Source organism: Physeter macrocephalus, chromosome 12, assembly GCF_002837175.3.
Source record: "Physeter macrocephalus isolate SW-GA chromosome 12, ASM283717v5, whole genome shotgun sequence".
NCBI classification, from domain to species: Eukaryota; Metazoa; Chordata; class Mammalia; order Artiodactyla; family Physeteridae; genus Physeter; species Physeter macrocephalus.
In genome coordinates, this window is record NC_041225.1 from 23,161,781 (window position 1) to 23,189,479 (window position 27,699).

At 48.6% G+C, this 27,699-nt stretch overlaps 1 protein-coding gene across 11 annotated transcripts in view; it reads left to right on the plus strand.

The window, feature by feature from the left end:
• NCK2 (NCK adaptor protein 2) overlaps nt 1-27,699 on the plus strand; it is a 138,164-nt gene that overhangs the window by 63,955 nt on the left and 46,510 nt on the right. For 7 of the 11 annotated variants that reach the window (XM_055089003.1, XM_028496551.2, XM_028496552.2 and 4 more), the window contains exon 2: nt 1,701-1,883. The gene's annotated coding sequence lies outside the window, so the exon portion shown is untranslated. Of the gene's footprint in view, nt 1-1,700; nt 1,884-19,805; nt 19,942-27,699 lie in introns of all 11 variants that reach the window. The other 4 variants (XM_055089009.1, XM_007108360.4, XM_055089008.1 and 1 more) reach the window with 2 other exon arrangements.

Consider the following 27,699-nt stretch of genomic DNA (forward strand, 5'->3'; position numbering starts at 1 on the left):
AGGAGAGCCTTTCACCTCTCTGAGATCGTTAAGCCCCGTGTAATAAAAGTGGGTGTTCATATCTAACCCAGGTGGTTATTGGGAGTGTTAAATAACAGCCCCTGTGAGAGCAGTGTGCGTGCGGAAGGCAACCCAGACAGCCGTCCAGAGGCCCACGGGCATTGGCTTGGGGACATCTGACTCAGGCGCGTTCACTTTTCAATGAACAATTGAAAACTACAACTTAAGTCCAGAAGGACCTATGAAAATACTAATACAGCGCTGTGCTTGTCGGCACAGCTGTGTTTAGCTGGTGGCTTTCTCCAGTAAACGGCACGTGTAAGGCCCACGGTGAGAAACCAGAATCCTTGGTCAGGACCCCCAAGTCCAAATACCAGAACGTCTGTTTCTGCAGAACCTGTCGTGTTACTGTAAACACTCGGCAGAGAGAAGGGCGCCTTCATCCTGTTGTATGTCTAACATCTTGTCCCCATCTCGTATCCCCGCTGTGTTTGCCTGGTGCCTTGTCCTGTGTTAAATCGTACGTTTAAAAAGAATCATGCAAGCCCTTAAAATAATGCCAGAGAATGCATAAAGAGGAATTCATTTTTTAATCAAAATTTATGAACTTGCCTTATAACGTTTTTATGAAAGCCCTATTGAATTATCCTTTTCTATTTGACTAAAATAGAATTCGACTTTTCTGTGGGATATTTAACGTTTTGGGTCATCATCATGCTGGGGGTGAATTAATAGATCTCGTCTGAGTGAACTGTCAGGATGGATCCCTTCTGGGTCTGAAGCGTAATTAAAGATGAACAGTGAACCCCCTCGGAGGTCCACAGAGCCTCAGGGTCCCCTGAAATGATAGGTTGGGACTGGAAATGGTTACCCAGGTGTGGTGGCCATGAGGTGACAGCAAGCTCCACGGCCAGGAGGGAGGGGACTGCGGGTCCCCTCTGTCAGCTCCTCGGCTTGACTTCCTTGTACTTTCGGGATGCTGTCCTCAGATTCCTGCAGGGATTTTTTTTTTTTTTTAATTTTTATTGGAGTATCACTGATTTACAATGTTGTGTTAGTTTCAGGTGTACAGCGAAGTGAATCAGTTATACATATACATGTATCTCTTCTTTTTCAGATTCTTTTCCCGTAGAGGTCATAACAGTATTGAGCAGAGTTCCCCGTTCTGTACAGTAGGTCCTTGTCAGGTGTCTATTTTATACAGAGTAGTGTGTGTATGTTCACCCCAGTAAGCACAAAGCTGTGGGTTGGGGGGAAGGGGTGCACCTCTCTCAGTGAACAGCTAGTGCAGGAGGCGGACTCTCTAAAGGATAGCCACGCTCTGTAATTCTTCTCCCTAATTAGGCTCCCGGACAGGCTTTTTGAGTTTCCACTTGGCAGCTGCTCTTTTCTGTTCGGCAGTCTTTGAGGCCATGGGCAGGGGCGTTGGGGCGAGGGGGCTGGGAGACACCTGGCAGCTTAGGTCCCTCGGCCATGGCCAAGGGTCCCCAACCCTCCGAGCCGGCCCAGGGCCTGGAAGGTGGAGCAAGGTGAGGGCCTTTCTGTTCGGGTTGAGGTCAGTAAATATAAAGCATCTTTTTTCTGGGGTCTATTAAAACTAATGGTTTCAGGCAAATAAATAATCAGTTATTTCTCAAGCAGTGACTTAGACTCAAACAAGCAAGCGGTCCTAATAGACGGTTCTTTCTGTTTCTTTTCAGATTTCCTATGTTCCTTTTCTACAGGTGATTTCCCGGATCATAATTCTCGGCTGAGGTTTGAGTTGGGTTTGAGAATCTGGAGAATTCCTGCAGCTTGGTGACTCCGGGGGTGCTGTCAGTTGAAGAATTCACTTGCTGAGGAGCTCCGTGCTGTGCGTCCTCTCTCGTAACTGAGTGCCGAAGGTGAGTGCGGCTTCCTGCCTAAAACAGACGGGAGGACTTGCTGCTTTTGCCTCAGATGCCCGCTCTGCATTAGTAGAATGGCAATAAATGTAGCTCTGATTTGTTGAGCCTCGTAAAATGTAAGTTTCCAACGGATCTGGTTCAAAAATTAGACTCACCGTTCCTGCTTTGGCACGTGGGGGCCTCAGGTGGCTAGGGAGCAGGGCAGTGGGCACATCCAACCTGTGAGCCACCCTAGTGCCTCTCCTCCTGGGCCGGACAGGTAGTCTTGGGTCTGGAGGAGCCGGGCCTCCTGTGTGCCGCCTGGGCCGGGGTGGGGTGGTCCAGGATATATAGGCGCTGTCTGCAGGGTGAGCTCCATCTAGTGAAGCCTTCATTCCAATTTGGATGCTGGGAAGATAAGTCTACGTCAAGACACGCAAATAGATAAGGATTCTGAGGAAGGGTTTGTATGAGAAATCTGCTCGTGCGTTAAAATCGTGCCTGTGTTACAGCGTGTGGATTGAGATCATAGCAGACACTGGACAAAAGCATGTGTTGTAACAGACATTTCTTAGCCCTGACGAATGGTTTGGGACATTTGATTTAGATTATAAGAGATGCTGTCTAATGGTTCAGTTCATCTGGGGTCCCCGCTCTGGCTGGGCAGTAGAAGTGCTTTATGAGAAGGTCCAGTTTCACCTTCAGAGCGTTGCCCCGAAGTGTAGGGGTGACACCCAATTTATGAGCTTTCCTTCAAAACCTTATTTTGCTTCCATTATTCACAAATTGCTTTGAACTATTCTATTTCTTTTTTAAAATTTTTATTTTACATTGGAGTGTAATTGATTTCCAGTGTTGTGTTAGTCTCAGGTGTACAGCCAAGTGATTCAGTCATACATATATATGACTGAATATACATACACACACTCACACATACCCACCTTTCCCCTTTGGTAACCATCAGTTTGGCTTTAAACTATTCTTGGACGTATAACTTTGGACTATAAAATCTCTTGGTTTGATTGCTGTAGATTTCTTAGTTTAATGTAAGTTAGAATTTTCCTTCATTTGGTCTAAAACTACTACTAAAAGTTTTGTAAGTCAGGTTTTTCTCCTCAACCACTTTTTTTTTTTTTTGGAACCACTTTGATTTCAGTGACGTTCCCCTTTGGTGTGTGGTGATCAGAAGGGCATATGGAATCAATATGTAGTGTTTCATAGGGTAAGATGATGAATTCTCCTTTATGATTTCTTTGGAGCAAACGACAGTCTCCCACCTGTTTAAAGCGGGGAGGCGTCCGTTATGATTTCCAGGTCTGGGTCCTGGTTTGGAATTGAGAGCCTAGAGCTCATCTCAGCAGCTGATCCAAGCCCTCCCCCTTACTGTGTCCCTGTGAGTGACCCTGAGGTCCCCCTTCCCCCAGGACATTGCTGGTTTTCACTGGCTTTACGTCCCCCCAGGCGCTGGTCGGACCCTCCAAGGTTTCTCTTCCAGGCCTTATATGGGTGGAACGCCTTTGGGTGTTTCATGTCTGATCCTGGGAGGTTGCCATTACATAAAAAAGTCTTGGCTATGACCATTCACTTTTTTCAATAGCCATTGAAGTGGAACCTTTTAAAAACTTGGGGGCTTCCCTGGTGGCGCAGTGGTTGCGCGTCCGCCTGCCGATGCAGGGGAACCGGGTTCGCGCCCCGGTCTGGGAGGATCCCACGTGCCGCGGAGCGGCTGGGCCCGTGAGCCATGGCCGCCGGGCCTGCGCGTCCGGAGCCTGTGCTCCGCGACGGGAGAGGCCACAACAGAGGGAGGCCCGCATACCACAAAACAAAACAAACAAAAAAAAAACTTGGTCGTTTATAAATGCAGTCACGTATTAATCAGTTTGTCAGATTTCATGGGAATATAAGCCAGGAATTAGCTCAAATCCTGGAATCTGGTCATCAGAATTCTTTAGTGATTCATCAGTCATGGAGTCTGACAGGACTTCTTTAGAAGGTCTTGGTCATGGGTGACGTTAATAGACTCTCAGTGACTGTCAGGGTCCTCTTCCAGAAAGTGGGGAGTCGGGGAAGTCACACGCTTAATTGGGGCAGTCTGTTCTGCACGATTGCCCAGGAGAAGCCTGTTACCATCACACAAACAAGAGTCGATGCCTGGGTACCGCTAGACGGACAGTCATACGTAGATTATCACGCGGGTATACTTACAAAAATATTTATATGCACGTAATTTTAAGTAATTACTCCTATAAGTTTATGAGAGCCACACCAAAGCCCTGATTTACTTATTAAAAATTACTTTCATGGTTTTGGAAACTGTCCAGTGGGAAAACCACTAGGGCTCTCCATTCGTGTAATAAATATTGACTGTGAGCACAGCTGGATTCTGGGCTGTCTTTCCAGCAGTGACTGTTTTCGCAGCTACAAAAATAGAAGAAATACAGTTCCAGACTCTCTCTCGTGGCCTTGTGGGATGGGGTGCGGCCCTGACGGCTCTGGGGCTCTGGTGACAGCTGCAGTCAGGCTCTTAGAGCAAGTTTCCAATGCCCGAGGCGGGGTAAACTGGGTGAGTTTTAAAGAAGCGGGGAGTGGGGCCGAGGCGTCATGGGTCCCGCGGCACAGGGCAGGCTGGGTGGCTTAGCGGGTAAGCGGTCTCCGCATCGTTTAAGCAGTAACGGGTGGGAACCCGCACGTGCTGCTGGGTCAGGGGTCTTTGATGTGCCCGCAGGAAAAGTGACGGCTTGGCCAGCCTGTCACTTGCCCTGTCCTGGAAAGAAAGGAAAGCTGTGCCGACCTGGTAAAGTGCTGCGTGAGGGGTCAGCCTCGGAAGCGTTTCCCCGCTGCCGGGCACCCCAAGCTGGTGCCGTCTCAGCCCGCCTACCCCTGGGGCTGGGCCGAGGGGCGCGGTCTTGGGGACGGATGTCTGAGCTGCATCTCAGATGAGGGGGTCCCTGAGCCCCCTGTGTCCAGGGGCTGCATTTCCCTGCTCTGTATTCTTGTCTCCCAGCTCACTCCTCCATGTGTGTACGCACGCACACACACACACACACACACACACACACACCCCACACACTCTGAAATTACGGACTTCAGAACTCCCTGGCTTGACCTTGCCTGATACAGGGGGAGTGGAGCTCATGGGAGGAGCGTGGCCGTAAGCCCCTTCCTTTTCCACTGGAATGAACTTGACAGTGTATAGTCTGCGCTTAATTCTTCCCTGGATAACTGAACACTGAGTGTGATTCACTGTTGTGGGAAGCTGGCTGGTGTTTCCTGGGGATGGAGGATGTGAACAGCGTCATATGCTGTATGGAAGATTGTTTATCTTTTGAAAATCTGCTTGGAGACTTTTTCAGGAGAGAAGCCTGGTGAGCGGAAGGACGTGGGCGTTATGGGGGGAAGACGGTGCATAGGGGACAAGACTTTTGGGTAGAGGCAAGTAATTGAGACCTGGATTTCAGACTGTGTCAGTTGCTGGTGTGAATACGCAAAATGTAAATGTGAGCATAGGCATCATTTTCTTTTTCTTTTTTTTTTTGAGCTTTATTGAGGGATAATTGACAAATAAAATTGTAAGATATTTAAAGCGTACACTGTGCTGATTTGATACACGTATGCATTGTGAAAGGATCCCCCCGTCTAGTTAATTAACACACCCATCACTTCACTATTTACCCTTTTTTAAAAATGAGGGCTTCCCTGGTGGCGCCGTGGTTGAGAGTCCGCCTGCCGATGCAGGGGACGCGGGTTCGTGCCCCGGTCCGGGAGGATCCCACGTGCCGCGGAGCGGCTGGGCCCGTGAGCCGTGGCCGCTGAGCCTGCGCGTCCGGAGCCTGTGCTCCGCAACGGGAGAGCCCACAGCAGCGAGAGGCCCGCGTACCGCGCAAAAAAAAAAAAAAAAAAAGAACAGTTAGGTTCTCCCCTCTTAGCAAATTTGAATTATATAATAGTGTTATCAACTATAGTCACCATGTTTTACATTAGATCCTCAGACCTTATTCATCTTAGAGCTGAAATCTTTTTACCAGCCTCTCCCTGTTTCCTCCACCCCCCAGCCCGTAGCAGCCACTTTTTTACTCCCTATTTCTATGACTTGGACTTAAAAAAAAATTCCAGATGTAAATGCCACCATGCACTGTCTTTCTCTGTCTGACTTATTTCACTTAGCCTAATGCCCTCAAGGTCCGTCCATGTTGTCACAAATGGCAGAATTTCCTTCCTTTTTGTGGTTGAACAGTATTCCTGTGTGTATGTATGTGTGTTTACATGCATATACGTACCTATGTATCGCATCTTCTTTATCCATTCATCCACTGATGGGCACTTAGGTTGTTTCCATATCTTGGCTTTCATAGCTAATGCTGTAGTGAACATGGGGGTACAGATATCTCCTCCAGATCCTGTTTTCATTTCCTTTTTATAGATACCCAGAAGTAGGATTATTGGATCACATGATAGTTCTGTTTTTAATTTTTTTGAGGAACCCCCATACTGTTTGTTCTCCATAGTGGCTGCACCAATTTACATTCCCACCAACAGTGCATGAGGGTTGCCTTTTCTCCACACCCTCATCAGACACTTGTTTTCTCCTGTCCCTTTGATGATAGCCACTCTGACAGGTGTGAGGTGATACCTGATTGTGGTTTTGACTTGCGTTTCCCTGATGATGAGTGATGTTGAGCACCTGTTCATGTGCCTGTGGGCCGTCTGCACGTCTCTGCAGAAATGTCCTCTGCATATTTTTTAATCTGATTGTCCTTTTGCTATTGAGTTGTATGAGTTCTTTATATATTGTGGATATTAACCTCTTATCAAGTATATGATTTACAAATATTTTCTCCCAATTCGTTGGTTGCCTTTTCACTCTGTTGATGGTTTCCTTTGCTGTGCAGACGCTTGTTACTTATTTTTGGTTTTGTTGCCTTTGCTTTTGGTGTCAAATCCAAAAAATCATCACAAGAGAGATGTCAAGGAGCTCACCCCTTTGTTTTCTTTTTAGGAGTTTTATGCTTTCAGGTCTTATGTTCAAGACTTTAATCCATTTTGAGTTGATTTTTGTGTATGGTGTAAGATAGTGGTCCAGTTTCATTCTTTTGCATGTGGCTGTCCAGTTTTTCCAACACCATTTATTGAACAGACTGACCTTCCCCACTGTATGTTCTTGGCACCTATGCCGTAAACTAAGTGCCCATATAAGGCCAATGAAGTGACCTTATTTCTGTGTTCTCTATTTTGTTCTGTTGATCTCAAGGTCTGTTTTTATGTCAATACCATACTGTTTTGATTACTATAGTTTTGACTGTACAGTTGACCCTTGAACAACTTGGGTTTGAACGGTGGGGGTCCACTTTTACTCGGATTTTTTTCAATAGTAAATATGACAGTGCTGCACTTTCCATGGTTGGTTGAATCCATGGATGTGGAACTGCAGATACAGCAGAACTGTGGATCCAGAGGGCCAACTATAAGCTCTAAGTGGATTTTTGATTGCCCCTAACCCCTGCATTGTTCAAGGGTCAACGGCAGTTTGAAATCAGGGAACGTGATGTCTCCAGCGTTGTTCTTCTTTCTCAAGATTACTTTGACTATTCAGGGTCTTTTGTGGTTCCATACAAATTTTGAGATAGTTTTTTCTATTTCTGAGACAAATGCCATTGGAATTTTGACAGGGATTGCATTGAGTCTGTAGATTTCTTTGGATAGAATGGACATTTTAACAATGTTAATTCTTCCAATCCACGAACACGGAAAACCTTTCCATTTATTTGTGTTTTCTTCAGCTTCTTTTTATCAGTGTCTTATCGTTTTCAGTATACAAGTCTTTCACTCTCTTGGTTAAATTTATTTCTAGGTATTTTATTCTTTTTGATACAGTTGTAAATGAGATTGTTTTCTTAGTTTCTCTGTCTGATAGTTCATTGTTAGTGTATACACACAACTGATTTTTGTATCTTTCAACTTAATTCATTTGTTCTCACAGTTTTTTGGTGGAGTCTTTAGGGTTTCCTTTAGGGTTTTTGATATTATGATGCATAATATCATGTCATCTGCAAATATAGACTGTTTTACATCTTCCTTTTTGATTTGGGTCCCTGTTATTTCTTTTTCTTGTCTGATTGCTGTGGCTAGAACTTCCAATACTGTGTTCAATAAGGGACAAGTGTGGGGATCCTTGTCTTGTTCCTGCTCTTAGAAGAAATGCTTTCAGCTTTTCACTGTTGAATATGTTGTTCGCTGTGAGCTTGTCATATATGACTTTTATTATGCTGAGGTATGTTCCCTCTATACCCACTTTGTTGAGTTTTTATCATAAATGAATATTTTGTCAAATGCTTTTTATGCATCTATTGAGATAATCATATGATTTTTGTCCTTCATTGTGTTAATGTGCTGTATCATGCAGATTGAGCTGCAGGTATTGAACTATCCTTGTGTCCCTGGGGTAAATCCCACTTGATCATGGTATATGATCTTTTAATGTGCTGTTGAATTCATATTCCTAGTATTTTGTTCAGAATTTTTTGCGTCTTCTGTTCATCAGAGGTATTGGGCTGTAGTTTTCTTTTCTTGTAGTGTTCTTGGTTTTGGTATCAGGGTGATGCTGACCTCTTTTTAAAAAAAAAAAATATTTATTTATTTATGGCTGCGCTGGGTCTTCGTTGCTGTGCGTGGGCTTTCTCTAGTTGTGGCGAGTGAGGGCTACTCTTCGTTGTAGTGCGTGGGCTTCTCATTTTGGTGGCTTCTCTGTGGTGGAGCACAGGCTCTAGGCATGCGGCTTCAGTAGTTATGGCACACGGTCTCAGTAGTTGTGGCTCGCGGGCTCTAGAGCACAGGCTCAGTAGTTGTGGCACACGGGCGTGGTTGCTCTGCGGCATGTGGGATCTTCCTGGACCATGGCTCAAACCCATGTCCCCTGCATTGGCAGGCGGATTCTTAACCACTGTGCCACCAGGGAAGGAGACGCTTACCTCTTAAAATGAGTTTGGAAGTGTTCTCTCCTCATTTTTGGGGAATAGTTTGAGAAGGATTGGTATTAATTCTTCATTTGTCTTATAGAATTCACCAGTGAAGCCATCTGGTCCTGGACTTTTGTTTGTTGGGAGGTTTTTGATTATTGAGTCAACCTCCTAATAACTGGCATGTTCAGATTTTTTATTTCTTCATTATTCAATATTGATAGGTTTGATGTTTCTAGGAATTTATCCACTTCTGGGATGTCCAGTTTGTTGGTGTATAATTGTTCATAGTAATCTCTCACGATCCTTTTTATGTCTGTGATATCAGACGTAATTTCTCCTCTTTTTTTTTTTTTTTTTCTGATTTTGTTTGTTTGAGTCCTCTCTTTTTTCCTAGGTGAGTCTAGCTAAAGATTTGTCTATTTTCTTTGTCTTTTGAAGAGAAACAGCTCGTAGTTTTACCGATCTTTTCTATGATCTTTTTAGACTCTATTTCATTTATTTCTGCTCTGATTTCTATACTTCCTTCTACTAACTTTGGGCTTCATTTGTTTTTTCTAGTTCCTTGAGGTGTAAAGTTGGTTGTTTATTTGGGCTCTTTGTTTTTTCTTAATGTGGGTTTTTATCACTCTGAACTTCTCTCTTAGAACTCCTTTTAATGCATCCCATGAGGTTTGGTCTATTGTATTTCCATTTTCACTTGTCTTAAGGTTTTTTTTTTTAAATTGAAGTATAGTTGATTTATAATATATTAGTTTCAGGTATACAACATAGTGATTCAATATTTTTATACATTGTACTCCATTTAAGTTTATTACAAAATAATGGCTATGTTTTCCTGTGCTGTGCAATATATCCTTGTTGCTTATATATAGTTGTTTGTACCTCTTAATGTCTCAAGATGTTTTTTGATTTCTTCTTTGACTCATTGGTTGTTCAGTAACATGCTGTTTAATTTCCACATATTTGTGAATTTTCCAGTTTTCTTCTTGTAAGTGATTTCTAGTTTTACACCATTGTGATGGGAAAAGATGCTTGATGTGATTTCAGTCTTCTTAAATTTATTGATACTGGTTTGTGGCCTAACATGTGATATCCTGGAGAATGTTCCATGTGTGCCTTAGAAAAAATATGTATTCCTCTGCTGTTGGATGGACTGTTTTGTCAATGTCTGTTAAGTCCATCTGGTCTAGTGTGTAGTTTAAGTACAAATTTCCTCATTGATTTTCTGTCTGGATGATCTATCCATTGTTGAAAGTGGTATACTGAAGTGCCCTACTATTATTGTATTGCTGTCTATTTCTCCCTTTCGGTCTGTTGATATTTGCTTTATATATTTAGGTGCTCCTATATTGGGTGCATGAATATTTACAAATATTATTTCCTCTTGTTGGGTCAACTCCTTTATAATTATATGATTCCCTCCTTCGTCTCTTAGTACAGTCTTTGGCTTAAAGTCTATTTTGTCTGATACAGGAATAAGCTACCCTGGGTTTCTTTTGGTTTCCATTTGCATGGACTGTCTTTCCATCCCCTCACTTTCAGTCTGTGTGTGTCCTTAAAGGTGAAGTGACTCTCTTGTAGGCAGCATATAGATGGGTCTTGTTTTTTATTCACTCAGCCACTGTTTGTATTTTGATTGAAGAATTTAGTCTATTTACATTCAAAGTAATTAGTGATAGGTATGTACTTTTAAAAATTGTTTTCGTACTGTTTTTTAATTCTTTTGTTTCTTTTTTCACCTCTTTGTTTCTTTTCTTTGTGATTTGCTGATTTTTTTGGAGTGGTATGCTTAAATATCTTTCTCTTTCTCTTTTGTGTCTCTGTTATAGGTTTCTACTTTGTGGTTACCGTGAGGCTTACATAAAACATCTTATAATAGTCTATTTTAAGCTGATAACAATTTTAAGTCTGTACGCATCATTTTCCATTCTACTGTAGAAGCAGCAGTGGTTTGTTGAATTGTGCATCCAGCAGGAGAAAATAAGTTAAGCATGTCTGTCACTTTCATGTTTGTAAAAATGCTATCCCGTCATATTTCTTTTAGTAAAGGAAATTTTTATTACTTGTCTTCATATCAGCCTCAATTTTTATAATGACAGTTTCCCAAGGTTCATATACTAAATAAAGTTGACTTAAATTTACTCCTGTCTTTTACCATATCCCAGCTTTTTGGTATTTTGGAGATTGCTGGTCACTCACTTTGCACCTACAGAGATTCTTTAGAAAGACTTTTCACAGGCAAGACCCGTTTCTCTGTCATTAAGTTTTTAGGGTCACAGCTGTTGCTGGGAGGCTAGATACCTGAAAGTAACTTGTTGAGTTTCTGCCAAAATAGAAGGGACCAGCCTGTCCCCTTACCGCCACTCCCCCTTCACTGGGACCCCTGAGGCACCTGGGGTAGGGCCTCTGCAGCTGGACTAGTTGGGTCTTTCTAGGGGCTACTGAATGTCTAGGGATGGCCGTAGCCTTTGACGTTCCAGTCGATACGATGGTTAGCTCTGTAATAATTGGTTAAATAGTTGGCCGATAGGTATTGAGCGTTGCTAAAAAAAATATTGCTGTGTTGATTCTACCACAGTTAACGTGCTGGTGAGTCAGTGGGAGCATCTGTAACATACCGGGCACTTTGCCAGGTGCTTGGCCCACCCCGCCGTGTCTCCTGCAGGATATTATCTGCGGCTGGAATGCAGATCTTTTTACCTCCATTTCACAGGCAGAGACACTGAACCTCAGGGGAGCGAAGAGGGTCGCCCAGGGCCACAGAGTGGAACCCACAAGCAGCGTTCTGTTCTGGCCACGAGCTGCTGCTTCCAAGCCGGCTCTGACCGGCTCTGACCTCGCGCGGCAATGACGCGGCAGCGACCTGTTATCTGAGTGCTTACCTTGAACCTGGGACCCCTCGACGCTCTGAGACATGAAACAACTTGGCCAAAACCCTGTGCTCGTAGGGCAGAGTGGGCTGTGAACCCACATCTTCCTGACCCAAAGCCTTTCATTCTTACTTGACCGTGAATTTTATTTATGTACTTTCCCTAGCCAAATCTCGAGCAACCGAGGAGGGTTTGGAAGGGAGTCCCTTTTGGAAACCTAAAGAAGGGAGGAGAGAGGAAGGCTCTGGGAGGGGTTGGGGTGTAGGAGACAGGACCTGAATCTTCCAAAGGCCTGGGTACCTCCTGAAGACCCCCGGGCCAGCTCAGCAGGCCGCGGACCTGCACCTGTGCTCTTCCCAGATGTTGCCGTGTATTTGTGACTCCCCTCTGACCAACTGACCTCTGAGAGGGAAGTCATCTGTGGAGGCTGAAGGACCTCCTACACTTCCTGTGTGTGGGGTCATCCCTGGGGTCCCCTGCTCTTCCCACGGCACCTGTGTCCAGAGCGAAGCTGCATAAAGTCGAGATTTACCGTTTCTTTACGTAGCAGTGAAATCATCCTTTTCTGACGGTTGAGGTGACGGTCAAAGTTTAGCCAAGCATTTCTCTTCTCTGTCGCGGCCGACATGCCCCAGCAATGTGGCTTCCTCGAAGGCTGGACACAAATTAAAAACACAAAAAGCGAATCCTTTCCCACCCCCCTCCCCAGTTCTTTTCCTTAGGACAGACTGTAGAACTGAATTAATAACTTTGTAGTCATTTCTCCACTCTTCTCTGAATTGCACCTTACAGTTTACAAAGGCATTTTCATATAAATTCTTTCGAAGATCAGGTGATGTGGCTATGTCTCCCCCCACCCCCATTTTATAAAAGATGGAAAAGAGCCAGGAGAGGTTGCTTTACTTGCCAGGACGGCCCGGCCGACGGTGACCCGTGACTCGCGGCTGCCCCGGGGCTGCAGGGTGCTGACCGCACACGCGCTGTTTGCTCTCAGATTCCCTGGACCAGGCGTGTAGACGATGCGGATGTGAGAGAGCGATTCTAAAAAACAGGCCACACGGAGCTTTAAATAAAGCCCTGCTGCTCTTGAGGTTCCAAAAGCAGGAGAGGTGAAGTGTTTTTCGTGGCCTCCTTCCTCCAGAAAAGCAAAACATATTCCTGCTGTGTGTTTGCGTGTATTGCCGGGTAGGGGGGTGTAGGCTTTTGAGAAGCAAGCTAGACCTTGAACGGGTACATCTTTTGGAGGTGATGGGTGTGTTTATTACCTTGTTTGTGGTGATGGTACCAAGTGTGTTCGCATACGTCCAAACTCACCCAATTGTACACGTTTAATACGTGCAGCTCCTCGCATAGTTAAGTGTACCTCCGTAAAGCTGAAAAGCCCTAAACTGCCACGGCAGGATGAGAATCCCCCTACGGACCCACCTGCGGTGCATGCTGATCTGAAGGGGGGGTGTGGAAAAGTGCAGGGAGCAGCCTGGTGGTCCAGGAGCACCGCGGAGGGTTGGTGGTGGCCCCAGGGACCCCACCTTCCCCGTCACCGGCGTGGCTCGGTGCAGAGCTCAGGAGAGCACGCGGAGCTTTAGATCAGGATCGCCTTTCCCGTTGACCTTCATCGTAACACCACAAGTGCGCTCTTTGGAAACTCTGTGGCTCCAGGATGTTAAGATGGTTATAAAACAGTGTGAATAACTCAGACCATGAGAGATCACAGTTTAAGGAGAGCGGCTTTTGGTGCTGTGTTAATGAACAGGATAGCAGCAGAAACAGGTTCTGAATGGAGGCCGGTACCCTCAGTGCTTGCTGAGTGGGGTAACCGCGTCCACCTGCTGGCCCCTGGCTGGGCGCCGGCCCCACATCTCCCTGTGCGATGGCACTTGCTGTCTGGGCCTCTTGGAGTCGACCTTGACCCACAGTCACGTTGGCACGTGGATTGGTGGGATTGGTGGGGAGGCTTCCTGGCCCGCCCCTGGCCCTCCCACCTTTCTGTGTGCAGACCTCCCTGGGCGCACAGGGGCAAGCTGCGGTCAAGGACAGCCGGGGCAGCCCCCAGCCCACCGGGGAAGCAGAATGCATCATCCGCAGGTGGGGTGTTTCCGCAGAACGCTGCTTTCTGCTTGGGTCCCCCAGCTCTCAGGGAAAGAGCGGGAAATGGAGGGGATACGAGACCCCCTCCCCCAGTCCGGCTGGCTTTGGTTGGAGGCGTTGGGGGTTTGTAGCCTATGCTCTGAACCTGAGTTCTTGAGGTAGGTTTTGTGGCGCTTCCAAAGGCTGGGAGGGACGTTCCGTGCCCAGATGGCAAGAGCTGGGAAAGCCGTCGACCCCAGGAGCGGCAGGAGCGTCTTCCCTGTCGGTAGCCTGGGTCCGTGGAGGCCTCTTTTGTGGGAGGAGCTGAATGCTGACAGGCCGTCTTCAAGTGACCACATCTTATCACCCGGAAGCTCACAATGGAGACAGTTTTGCAGAACGTTGGTCATGTTTTCCCAGCGGGTAGATCCCAACTTGTGCTCGGAACGGAGGCTCCCGGAGGAGGCGTCAGGTGCGCGGTGCAGGGGCTGAGCCCCCATCGTGTGTGTTGCCCTCCGGGCCTTAGTTCCCGGGACGGTGACGTGGAGGGACTGGGTGAGTGCTGGGTCTGTGATCCGGGCATCTAGGGGCGGGACTGCAGCCGACCCCACAGATTCGGGGCAAGGGTCAGGGTGTGCCAGGGCTTAGGCCCCTCCCCAGGCAAGCAGCCTCGCGGCGCCCGTCCGCCGCCTGAGTCCCACCTCCAGGACAGGGCTCCGGGGCCCCCCGAGCTTCAGCGGCCGAGGCTGCCGGCCCTCGTGCTCCCATCGGCCACGTGGGGCGGGCGCAGGGCGACACGGACGCTGGATTAGGGGCTGGGGGCGGCGTGGAGAGGGACACAGCACGGCCCACCTCCCTCGTCTTTCCCGAAGAGGCACACGGGCCTCGGGCGCCTCGTGCCGGCCGGCCGCACCCTGGGCTGGGCAGGCAGGTCCGGGTCTCTGGGCTGAAAGCTCCCCGGGATCCCAAGGAGCTGGCGGAGGAGAGCACCGAGTGTCAGTGCTTCATCAGAGGCATCCCCATACCTGGTTCCTTCTGAGCGCCGTGGGGGGCCTCGGAAAAGACGCGCCCCGGGCCCCAGCTCCAGGGACGCGAATTTGGGGCAGCCTAGACATTTGTGCTTTTCTGTGGAGCTTCCCAAGTCTTTCTGGTCACCAGTGTGGAAACGCCTGACCCGCACCCCGGGTTTCGCATCCCCTGCCAGCTGGGGCGCCGCGGGGCTCGTCTGGGGCCGAGGCCCAGAGAGGTCAGAGGGAGGCGGGGGGTCGGCCTCCTGGACCTGCCGGCTCCCCTTGCGCACGTTCACCCCTGCCGTGCCCTGGGCCACCTTGAAATGTGCACTGTCCTTGAGGGGCCGCCCGGACCCCACTCCAGACCAACCTGGAGCGGGCCGAAGGGGCCTGAGCATCTGCATGTTCACACCCGTCTTCCCCAAAGGGACCTGCCGAGGTCCTCCACTTGAGGGTTTTCATATATTCACACTTTAGATGATCCATGAGCCTTTAACAAATTGCATTCCATGCCTAATTACAGTGTGTGTTGGCAGCTGTGGCTTTTGATCCTGGCCGGGAGCTAACCCTCGGGGGAGACTGCTCTTAGGCACAGAAACCGAACGAACAGGACGGAGAAACAGGCAGCAGCGCCGGGCACCGTGGTGCTCGGCTCACAGCAGGCCCGGGAGCCGATACCTGCCCTCCACGCCTTGTGTTCTGTGCTTGGAGATTCCAGCTGGGGGGCGGAGGTCCTTGGTGGAGAAATCACGTGGCAGAGTCTGTATTATTTGTGTGAGAGGGCAATGATCATTTCTCTTCTTTTAGGGACTTCTTGCCCAGTGGGGCCAGTATCTGGGTCCCCTGCAGAGAAGGGATGGGAACTGGTTCCACTTTCGTAGAACGCAGTGCACGTGGTCAGTCCCGCTCTGTCCCTTGTGTCGTACCCTACAAACCCTGAAGAGCTTCGCGATGCCTTCCCTTCCAGCACTGGACCCTCCAGCCCTCAGGGTCCGAGCCCCTCGCGTCTACGCGTCCTGACCATCAGGATGGGAGGTCCTGGCCCTGTAGGATCCCAGCGGATCTTCTGATAACCGGAAGGTGATTACACTGTGTCCTTCCTGGCTCAAGGGCTGGGCCTCGGATGTTCCCTGTCCCTGGGAGGCTGACCCCGGGAGACCCAGTTCTGTCCCCACAGGTGTTTTGCTTGCAGTGTGGATGATATTTGCGGGGGGCTGGGGAGGCTGTCACTTTGACCGTCTCAGGGATAGAAAACTCGAGGGGGGCCGGTGTTCAGAACACCTGGTCACTCAGGGCTTGTCCTGCAGAAATATAACTAACATGCTGGACAATTCTTATTCCCCAATGAGAGCCAGGTTCCAGGTGGGTTCCCGGGTAAAGGGCCCTGAACTCCTTTGACCAGCCCAGCCCCGGGGCGGGGGCCGTTCCTGACTGGTCCGCACGGCGCCCCCTCCCTGTCAGCGTGAAATTCCAGCCAAGTCTGTGTCCTTTACTCTCCTGGCATGCTTTATAGACGTTTTATATGTTTTATATGTGTGTGTATATGTTGACAATAAAAGGATGGAAAAAGATAGACCGTGGAAACATGAATCACAGTGGAAAGAAAGCAGGAATGTCTGTGTTAACATCAGATAAAGTGTCTTTCAGGCCGAGGAGGACCCGCGGGTGTGGACGGTCCCCCCAGGAGCGCGTCACGCACGTCACGGTTGTTGCCGTGTGTCCTCAGGCTCGCCCTGTTCTTATGACCTGACCGTGGCAGTGTTGAGGAGGACGTGTTGGGTGCCCCTAGGGTGGGATTTGTCTGCTCTTTTTCTCCTCCTTGGACCGGGATAGTGCGTCTTTGGCTGGACGACCACGGAGGTAAAGCGCCATCTTCACCGCAGGGCATCTGACCTGTCGGTGAGTTGGCCTGGCTGTCAGCTGTCCTCTGTCTGCCCTTGTCCTCTCTGGGAGGGCGTCTCCAGGCGCAGCCCGCCCTGAGGGTGGGAGTTACGTTCCACCTCCTCCAGCGGGGAGGATCCATGCTCTGCGTGCAGCTTGCAGGCCTCCCGACCCAGCGCAGAGGTTCTCTGCACGGAGATGCTTCCCGTGTGCTGTGTCAGCGCCCAGCTTTACCTGATGACCCCACGTTGTCTTCCGGGGCAGGGCTGCCGTGTTCCTGTCTCGGCAGAATACGGGGACTCCCACTGCGCCCGGCCGCCCTGACACTCACGCCATCACCTGGTCCATTTCTGTCCCTCTAGCGTAAAAAGGCATCTCGCTGTCATCTCAGATCATGGACGAGGTGGAGCTTTTTCTGTGCCGATTCATCGTCTGTGCTGTCCTTCTGGGCAGTGGCTTGGTGTTCACTTGCTTGCAACTGAGTTGTTGGTCTGTTTCTTCATGAATTGCAGGACTCTTTATATATTCTAGGTACCAGTCCTTTGTTATTATATGTACCGGTTTCGTTACAAGTATATCGCATCATATTTTGATCTGTGAAGATCGATAATTCTCACTTGAGAATCCAGACTTTGAACAGTCTTTTACTGTGCCAGCAGTGGCACAAATGTCATCCCACTATTTATAAACGTTAATGCTTTCTTATGAAAGGGAGTCTTGTATTCTTATAACTCTGCTGGAAGGGTTTTATATGTATTTTGTGATGTTTTAGCATTCAGCAACCTATTTTTAAATTTGGGGGCTGATAAAGATAACTGCAAGGTTTTGAAATGCCGGAATTTTATTGACAGTACCTCACTGAGTTTTGCCAGGTATGTCATAGAGTCTGAGACGGTGCCTTCTCAGTAGTTTAATGAGCTTTGCTAAACTTTCATCTTTTCTCTTCTGGTGCTGCTCTCACCAGTTGTCAGAAGAAGTTGGAAGATTCACCCTTCCTTATTGATCTGTATTTCATGAATATTTATGTATTATTCCATGTAGTTCCCCCGTTTTATTCAAAGTAGCTGCACGACATAAAATTTAAATTTTCAATTGGAATTCTTCCATGGCTTCCCTCATGAGTGAAGAGCCCTTATTACGTAGAGTAACAATGACGGTATCCAAAGGTGAGGCTGTTCTCCATGAAGTTTCTTACCTTTGAATCCAACCGCACACCAGGGCTTCAGGATCGGAGGCAGCGTCTCAGTGTCTTGTGTCACCAGGGGATCTGGTGGCGGAGCTAGCGCAGCTGCAGAGCGTCCACGCACGCCTTCGAGTGCTTGCTGGGTGCACGGCTCAGGCGCCTCTAAGCTCTCGGTCTGCGCGGAGACAGAATCCTTGTCTGCAGAGAGTCCCACTCAGCGAGAAAACAGCCAGGAATATGCATGAAGTCCCCCCGTGAGTGCCAGGAAGAGGGAAAGCAGAGCAGGGAAATTGTCAGGCGGGGGCGGCGGGGGGAATGCGGCAGCTCTTCTACATGAGCTGGGGCCGTGGGGCTGGGCGGAGGCTTGGGTTTCATCCGGGGTGGGATGTGGACGTGAGAGGGAGGGGAGGGCAAGGGAGGTGCCCGGGAGCAGGGGGTGTGGGCTTGGGGGAAGAGCTGGCGTCGGCAGTGGCTTCGGGTTGTGTCCTAGTGTGATGGGGAGGGATGGCGGAGGCCCAGCCCACTGTCCTTTTGCAGCTACCACAGGCTGCTGCTGGGGAGTCAGACCAGAGGGTGGGGACGGACCCGGGGGGAGAAGGCCGCCTTGAGCTGGGCGGTGGCAGGGGCCAGCACTGGTCCATCTGAGACGGAGTTTGAAGGCGAGCCTGTGGGGTTTGCTGGTGAAATGGATGCGGGCGCCACGTTCTGTGGGATGTGCTAGGATTCTTGCCCCGACGGGCACCTCGGTGAATGGTGCTCTCATGCGCGTGTATTCCGGGGGGACCGGGGGAGACGGGTGGGGGGATTGTGGGGTTGCTGTTCGTGTGATTGGTTTTGGTTCGCCGTGGACGGTGACGAGCTCTGGATGAGTTTGGAGGGCAGTGGGGCGTCCACGTGGAGGTGTCTGAGACGGGGTAGCAGGCGGCATCTGGAGGGGAGCAGGGCTGGAGGCCGCGTTTGGGAGCAGCTTGGGTAGAGACGGGGGTGAGAGGATCGAGGCCTGGCTGCTGCATCCCGGGTCAGAAACACGAGGAGCGGCCAGTAAGAGGCAAGGCAGGAGGCAGAGCAGGGCTGCGTGACCCCAGGGAGCCGAGTGAAGGGCTCCCCCCGACGGGCTCCTGGGCCGTGTCCGCTGTCAGCGGGCAGGAAGGATGACCCAGAAGAGAGTGCAGTACTCCTGCCACGGTGGAGAGAAGGGAGAATGACCAGAGGAGCAGATCCTTCGGGAAGAGGGGCTGGGTGGGGTCCAACATGGAGGAGGTGGTCCCCGGCGGTCACCCAGGGACCGGAGGGACAGAGGCGCCTGCAGCCCTGGGACCCCCGGTGGCTTCTGCTTCCTCAGTGAAGGAAGAGGCAAGGTCATTCACCAGCTCCACGGTGGGAGTGGGAGGCGGTGCTCAAGGGCGGAGAAGGAGGATCTGGAACAGCCCTCACCCTCACCGGGGAGGGCGGGCGGGCGTTCACGGAGGACAGGGGCGTGGCTTGCCAGGCAGCACCAGGCTCCCTTGAGCCGGGGTCAGAGACAGGACGACAGGACTGGGCCGGTGGGCGGGTGCGTCTCTTGCACGATTGGTTGCCCTGGGGCAGGTGGGGAGTGGGTGCCGCCAGAGTTTCCTACACGTGCGCACAGACATCCCTGCAAGCGCTCCTGACGTGTCACCGCGTCCTGGCTCCGCTCAGTCGAGGGTAAAGGACGACGCTTGGAGGGGCTGAAGTCCATACAGCAAAGACCGCAGGTGGAACCAGGGCAGCCTGGCCGGTTCGGGGCCGGTCAGCGAGGGGGTGGTGGCGCCGAACCTGGAGAAGCAGGGGACGGTGGACGTGGAGGGGCCGGGGGGCCGCAGGGCAGACGCTGTGAGGGGCAGGTTGGGGACCCAGCAGAAGGTGTCACTTAAAAGCATTGTGTGGTGAGAGGGAAGGCACGTGGAAGACAGATCAAGCCCCGTCCCTCACAAGAGCTTCTTTCCTTTCAGCAACACCCAGGAGCTGGACTGGAGTCAGCGCAGGAGAGCTCTGTGTGTAACACACACAAGGCGTGGGGTGTAGGTCCTGCTGGCTCCAGTAACATCTGCCGTATCGGTCCCGAGGCCGGGGCGGCAGGTACACGAGGTGAGCTGGAGTAGCTCGCGGCGCCAGAAAGTCAGGATGTGCTCAGAGCGCACGCGCGCGCACATGTGCACACACAGACACACGTACAAACACATACACACACAAACACAGAGACACATACACACAAACACAGAGACACATACAAAAACACAGACACACATACAAAAGCACACACAAACTCAGACACACATACAAAAACAGACACACATACAAAAACACACACACACTCACACACATACAAAAACACACACAAACACACACACAGACACATACAAAAACACACACACAAACTCACAGACATACACAGACACATACAAAAACACAGACACATACAAAAACAGACACACAAACTCACATACACAAACTCACATACACATACACACATACAAAATCACAGACACAGATACACAAACTCACATACACACAGACACACAAAAACTCACACACAAACTCACATACACATACAGACACGCATACAAAAACACAGACATACAAAAACAGACACTCAAACTCACATACACATACACAAACTCACATACACATACACACATACAAAATCACAGACACAGATACACAAACTCACATACACACAGACACACAAAAACACACACACAAACTCACATACACATACAGACACATACAAAAACACACAAACTCACATACACATACACAAACTCACATACACATACACACATACAAAATCACAGACACAGATACACAAACTCACATACACACAGACACACAAAAACTCACACACAAACTCACATACACATACAGACACGCATACAAAAACACAGACATACAAAAACAGACACTCAAACTCACATACACATACACAAACTCACATACACATACACACATACAAAATCACAGACACAGATACACAAACTCACATACACACAGACACACAAAAACTCACACACAAACTCACATACACATACAGACACGCATACAAAAACACAGACATACAAAAACAGACACTCAAACTCACATACACATACACAAACTCACATACACATACACAAACTCACATACACATACACAAACTCACATACACATACACACATACAAAATCACAGACACAGATACACAAACTCACATACACACAGACACACAAAAACTCACACACAAACTCACATACACATACAGACACGCATACAAAAACACAGACATACAAAAACAGACACTCAAACTCACATACACATACACAAACTCACATACACATACACAAACTCACATACACATACACAAACTCACATACACATACACACATACAAAATCACAGACACAGATACACAAACTCACATACACACAGACACACAAAAACTCACACACAAACTCACATACACATACAGACACGCATACAAAAACACAGACATACAAAAACAGACACTCAAACTCACATACATACACACATACAAAACCACAGACACAGACACATACACAGACACACAAACTCACATACACACAGACACACACACACACACAAACTCACACATACAGACACACATACAAAAACACAGACACACAAATTCACACACACATACACAGACATACAAACTCACATACACAAATTCACACAGACACACCAATTCACACACACAGACACACACTTGCTATGACAGGGTATGTCAAAGGGACACAGGAGCCAACGAAAAGAGCTCCCAATAGCCAAAGTTAGCACAATTTGAGCAACAAAATAAACAAGAAGTATTGGTTGTAGCTCAAAGTATAAAATAAATAGGTTTATGCTAATATGAATAAATGATTGAATAAATCTAAAAACGGGGAGGAAGAGGCAAATCCCCCAGGCAGAATCCCAAGTAATTCCTGCAGATTCTCTCCGTCAGGGAGGTGGGCGGTGCTCAGAGCCTCCTTCCCCAAAGCACGGGGTGGGCGGGGGGAGAAGGACCTTGCAGGGGGGAAGCTGGACAGTCCGGACTCAGCCAGGTGACGGGGCCAGCCCAGGGGGCAGCCACAGTGACGGCAGGCACCCCCAGACCACGCAGGGACTGTGGGCTTTCACCTCTGCGCCTCCTCCCCAAAGCCCAGAGCCCAGCCCTGGCTTGTGGGGACAAAGACATCAGACAGACTCCCCCCGGGGGACATCGTGCAGAGCACCTGCCTGGCCCTCCTCAGAAACGGAGGGTCATCAGAACAAGGGAAGTCTGCGGAACTGTCACGCAAAGAGGAGGCTCGGGAGGCGTGACGAGTCAAGGCAAGGTGGTGTCCCGGATGGGATCCTGGGACGGAAGAAGACATTAGGGAAAAACCTTAGGAGGCCTGAGTAAAATGTGGACTCTAGTTAGTGTATCGATATTGGTTTATTAATTGTAACAAATGTATCATAGTAACGGAAGACGTGAATAATAGGGGAAACTAAACAGTTCTAAAAAATAAAATTTATTTTAAAAAATCACGTACAGATGCTAGAAACCTTTATTTCCTCATTGTTATCTTGAATGGTAGGGAAGATTTCCTTAAAAGAAGCGCACATTTGGGACAAATGCTAGCATTTATCTTTCTCCAATTTGTAGAGGTGTCTGTTTAGTAATTAAACCAGAGTAGCTCGGGTCCCTTCTCAGGAACTGGGTCCCTGCCCTGCTGAGCATGATGGGTGCGGGTCCTTGTCCCAAGAGTGAGGAACAGAGGGGCTTTCTGTAATTACCTTTCCCGTTAAATAGGAAAATCTACACCAGAATGTGTAGGAATGTGCGCATAAACCATACATACATCTGGAGAACTAAAATGATTGTGACAGCTTAGTCATGTTTGAATGCTAGGAGACCCAGGTCTCAGGGAGTGTGTTTTGTAAATCACTCTGCTGCTTTTACCCTTGTATGTTTCGCAATTAGGCAGAGAATCCTGAATGATAAGGTAGCCAGGAAAAAGGTCAGGTATCCAATAGTGTAGCTGAATTCATTAGCGTGATTCAAGGAAGCTGGTGACATTTATACTTTGATATGTTTATGAACCAGGTGTTTAAGTTACAGAAATTACAACTACTTTCATGGTTGTGGAAAACAATTGCAAGGCTTAATAAACCCCTAAATACCGTGACAGAGGGCTGTTCGTTTACTTTGGGAGCCGTGGTATGCATTGTCTGAAAATACTTCATGCTCTCTTGACGTTTTAGAGGAAGGTCAGGTTTCACCAAAGATATCAATGTCCATTTTCAAAAATGGGTATTTTTCCTTTTTTTTTTTTAAATTTCAGCCTTATCAAGGTATAATTGACAAAATTGTAAGATATTTAAAGTGTACATGGTGGTGATTTGATATAGGCATACATTGGGAAAGTATTCTCCCCATCTAGATAATTAGCACATCTGTCACCTCACATGTTTATCTTTTTTTGGTGAGAACATTTAAGTTCTACTCTCTCAGCAAATTTCTGTTATACAATACAGCGTTATCAACTGTAGTCACCATGTTTTACGTTAGATCCTCAGAGCTTATTCATTTAGAGCTGAAAGCTTCTACTGTACCCTTTTACCAACCTCTCCCTGTTTCCGCCTCCCCCCAGCCCCTGGCAGCCACTCTTCTGCTTTGTCTCTGTGAATCTGACTTTGGGGGGCATTTTCCCACTGCTGGTATTTTCCCCATCACTCCGTTAACTGTGGTGTCTTCCAGGTTGGGGTAAGGCAGTGTTGATTCCAAGTCCAGTGCAGTTTTATGGACTTTCGTTTGTTTTACAATTAATACCGTATAATAAAATTGGCTTATTAAATTGACTGTGATTCTCCAAAATGATGGTGCTTGGCTGTTACCTAATGTTCATGACCTTCTTCCCAGTGTGATGAATGTCTGCGACACCCAGGAGGAAATTGAGAGAGATTAGCAAAAGTTAGCAGAGTGGGAACTCCATGGCTCGAGCAGTAAATTATGTGTGAAAAATAGTATTTCCCAGATTCTAGCTGAAACAACAGAGTCCCCAGTCCTGTTTCTTCTGTAAAATTTCCTAGGTGCTAGTGAGTTGTATTGACTTACAGGCTAGTCTTTGGAATACTGGTTTTGTCCAGGCATTTCACATAGTAAAATGAGTTGCTGGGTGATTATCTCTTGAAAACTGACTCACATTTTTAAGGTATTTTTCTACGGTGATTTAATTTGGGGTGGGAGGGAAGTGCTGATCCTGGCAGTAAGGATGAATTAAGAGTAGAAATTCACTTTATAAAAGATGGGGAGAGGGTGCAGCAGAAACCCTAGACTTATAATAAAAGTATAAAATGTGGTCTTTATTGAGAATTGCCATCCACTAACAAATCCTGTTCAAGAAAGTTCATTTAGGAAATTTTGTGTGCCTCACACCCGGTAGAATGTCTGCTACCGAAAAGCAGGACGGCAAGTGTTGGTGAGGGTGTGGAGAAATTGGAACCCTTGTGCGCTGCTGGTGGGAACTGGTGCTTCCTCAAAAATCAGAAATAGAATCCGGGTCCAGTGAGACCCGCCACTGGGCGTCACACAGACACAGGTAGAGCGGGGATGTCTGACATTTATCCAGCGCTGACCAGGTATCGGGTACTTCCTGCGGTGGTCTCGTTTCATCCTGGTGTCTGCAAACAAACGGAGGTCAGAGGTTAAGCAGCTTCTCCCGCAGGGTCGCTCACTGGTAGGTGCTGAGCCTGGATCTCCCATCCTTGGCCTCCTCCGACCAGAGAGGAACACTCCCAGGAACGGCTCCCATTGGTGCCCAGAGGAGACCTTTCCAGACTCAAAGACCGAGACTGTACGGGCCACAGGCTTGGACTGTGATCCAACAAAATTAGAAAAGTCATAAAAAGACCTTCTTCAGAATAACCCACGGAGCAAAGGTCGCTGGGGTCTTAGAGAGGCAGAAGCCTCTGCCCTGTACCGTTCAGCCACGCCCAGCAGGAGCAGCTGCAGGAAGGAGGCCTCTGCTCAGGGTGGCAGCGAGACAGGTGGACAGATGGGCTTCCTCCCCTCCCCCCGCGCACCTCCAGAGGGAGGGGCGTGAGGAATGGAGCTCTTTGACCCTGTGTTTTGAAATCGGGAAAGTTTACCCTTCAACTTGGTCTGGCCTTCCTTGGCCTCTCCTCAAGTAAAATGTTAAAACGCCAGCCAGGCTCTTCCCAGACCAGACCTGGAAGATCAGGAGCTACTGCTTTCCCCCAGGTGTTTTCACTGATGAAATTTATCAAAATGAAATTGAAATTCAGTTTTTGTTTATTGGCACCCGCCTTACCCTTGGGATTTCTTTTTTGGGGCCATGCTGCAAAATTCTGCTACCCAGGACTCTACCAGCTGCAAGAGGAAGGAAGCTCAGGCTTTGGGATGAGACAGTTCTCATGGGTTTGAATCCCAGCACAGGCACTTTCTAGCCTGTGGATTTGGATGAGTTATTTGATATCCCGAAGCCCCAGTTTCATCATTCATTCAGTATGTGTATAGATCCTCTGTTTCAGAGGGTGTCTGTAGACCTCGGATGAGCTCACACGTAGGCAACAGCCCCGCAGGCACCTCCTGTGACTGAGTGCCAAGCCTGCTCTGTTGTTTATTTTCTCTTTTACACGTAGTGTATTTTTGTGCCTCAGGGAAGTGGTAAGACCTTGACCCCTGTCACAGGTTAATTAACTTGCTGAGAGTTGAAACAGCCTTGAGATTCCATATTGTGTCCTACTTAAAGTTGAAGCGTATCAGCTGTAATCAGTGATACTGCTTGTACAAAGCCACCAACTGACCTTTCTGTCCCCCCAGGACACCACAGGTTCCTGCCAACTCCTGTCAGATTCGCTGGCCTCTGGAAAGTCTTTTATCTACAACATGACCTGAAACTTTAATCAAGAATTTATAAGGTCTTTTAAAGCTGCTTCTGAGACTGTTTCTTTGAGTGGGTCTCCTTAATGCAAATGTACTATTTTGAAGTGTTTGCAAATAAGTACCAAGGGAGGAAAACATGATGATAAATGAGGGAAAACATAGAAAGTGTTCCTTGTTTGGACTGACCTTGGCACGATTGCTCACTGCGTTGGTTTTCTGCTGCTGTATTCTCTTCCAGTTCTGGAGGTCACAAGTCCCACCCAGGTCTCACAGGGCTAAGTCAAGGTTGCACAGGGCCTTGTACCTTCTGGAGGCTCCAGGGGAGAGCCCGTTCCTTGCTTCTTCCAGCTGCTAGGAGCTACCCTCCTCCTGGCAGGTCCCTCCTTGACTCTTCTGTCTCCTTTCCGGCTCATGGGGGCTCTGTGGTCACTCCGGGCCCCCTGGGATTACTCCCTCAAGATAAGCTGACCTTAATTCCCCTTTGCCATGTAGCCTGACATATTCACAGGTTCCAGGTAGGAGGATGTGGACCTCTTTGGGGGGCTGGGCTATTATTCTTCCAACTGCATCTATAGAAAACCTCTGTTTGAGTGAGTTTCCATAATAAATGGTTGACTGCCTCAAAGGCGTGAGACGGTACAGAGAAAAATCCTCAAGACTCAGCTTGAAGTAGATTTTATTATTGGAGTAATTCAGACTGTATGTTGAAAATCATGGCAAGTGTGGCTTTTTTTTTTTTTTTTTTTCATGTAGTCAGTCTCTTTTCTTACCTGGTTCTTCCCTAAACCGGTTATTTGCTCACAGCTCTATATTTTGATATGTCTGTATGCATGTGTGCACACAGGTATTTTTCTGAAATTCCGAGTTAACCTCCTAGAGGTGAAATGTCACACCTGTTTTGTCTGTTTCTGTTTTGAATTGAATTCAATAAATCGTATTCCATCCATGTAAGGTTTCTATTACACAGTGGGATTGGCAGTTTTTTTAAAGCCATATGACCCTGGTCTTCTCTGAGGCCAGCTAGATCGGTCAGTCCGTGGAAGGCTGGATGAGGCAGATGTATTGAATACATTAACTCTGAGCCATCAGTCTGCCTTCCCTTCACCTCCCCATTAAACCGGGTGGCTGGAGCCTCAGCAGCCACTGTCAGCACACAACGGGGTGTCCCACACCGTGAACAGGTAGCCCCGGGTGATGCCAGTGCTCGCGGGGAAGGACAGCAGTAGGTCGTACACTGATGACCTCTGGGGAGGAGACCCTGGACGGGGAGGGAAGGGGAGGGGCCTCTGGAGAGGTGCTTCTGTGCCTGGGGCTTGAATCACAAGAGAGCAGACCCTGGGGCTGCACACCCTCCAGGGAACCCTGGTGCCCTGGAAGCATATCTGCTGCTCAGGAGAGCCTGACGGAAGGAAGGAAGGGAGGGAGGGAGGGAGGGGACGGGACACTAGGACTGGACCAACCCCCCCCCCCCCGCCCTGCCCCCTACACTGACCACGTGTGCTGCAGTGCACACAGTGCTTTCATTCTGACTGTGGTTCCCGTTTCGAGTCTCTCTGTGGGCAGGGCGCTCGGAGCTGTCTTCACAAGCTCCCAGGTGAGGTGCTCTTCTTACCCCATGTGACAGAAGGGCAGCTGGGCTAAGGTGCACAGAGGACTCTAACCCCGGCCCACATGACACAAAACCCCGACCCCTTAAACACGACATTATCGGGCTGCTTCCGAGCATCCACAGTATCTTCTGAGGCCAGGCAACTATTGCTGTCCCCATTTTACAGAATAAGCTGAAGGCCAAGGAGGACGCACAAATGGCTCAGCTGAGCGTCGAATCCCAGACTCTTGACTCGTGTTTTCTGTTTGCAGTTATGACCGAGTGGTTCGACTGGGTCCCCGTGACCCCTTTGGAAGTACCTGTGAGCATTGTGGGGTGTTGTCTATTAGGAGGATTATGTAACCCAGTCATAGACCGGCAAGACGCAGT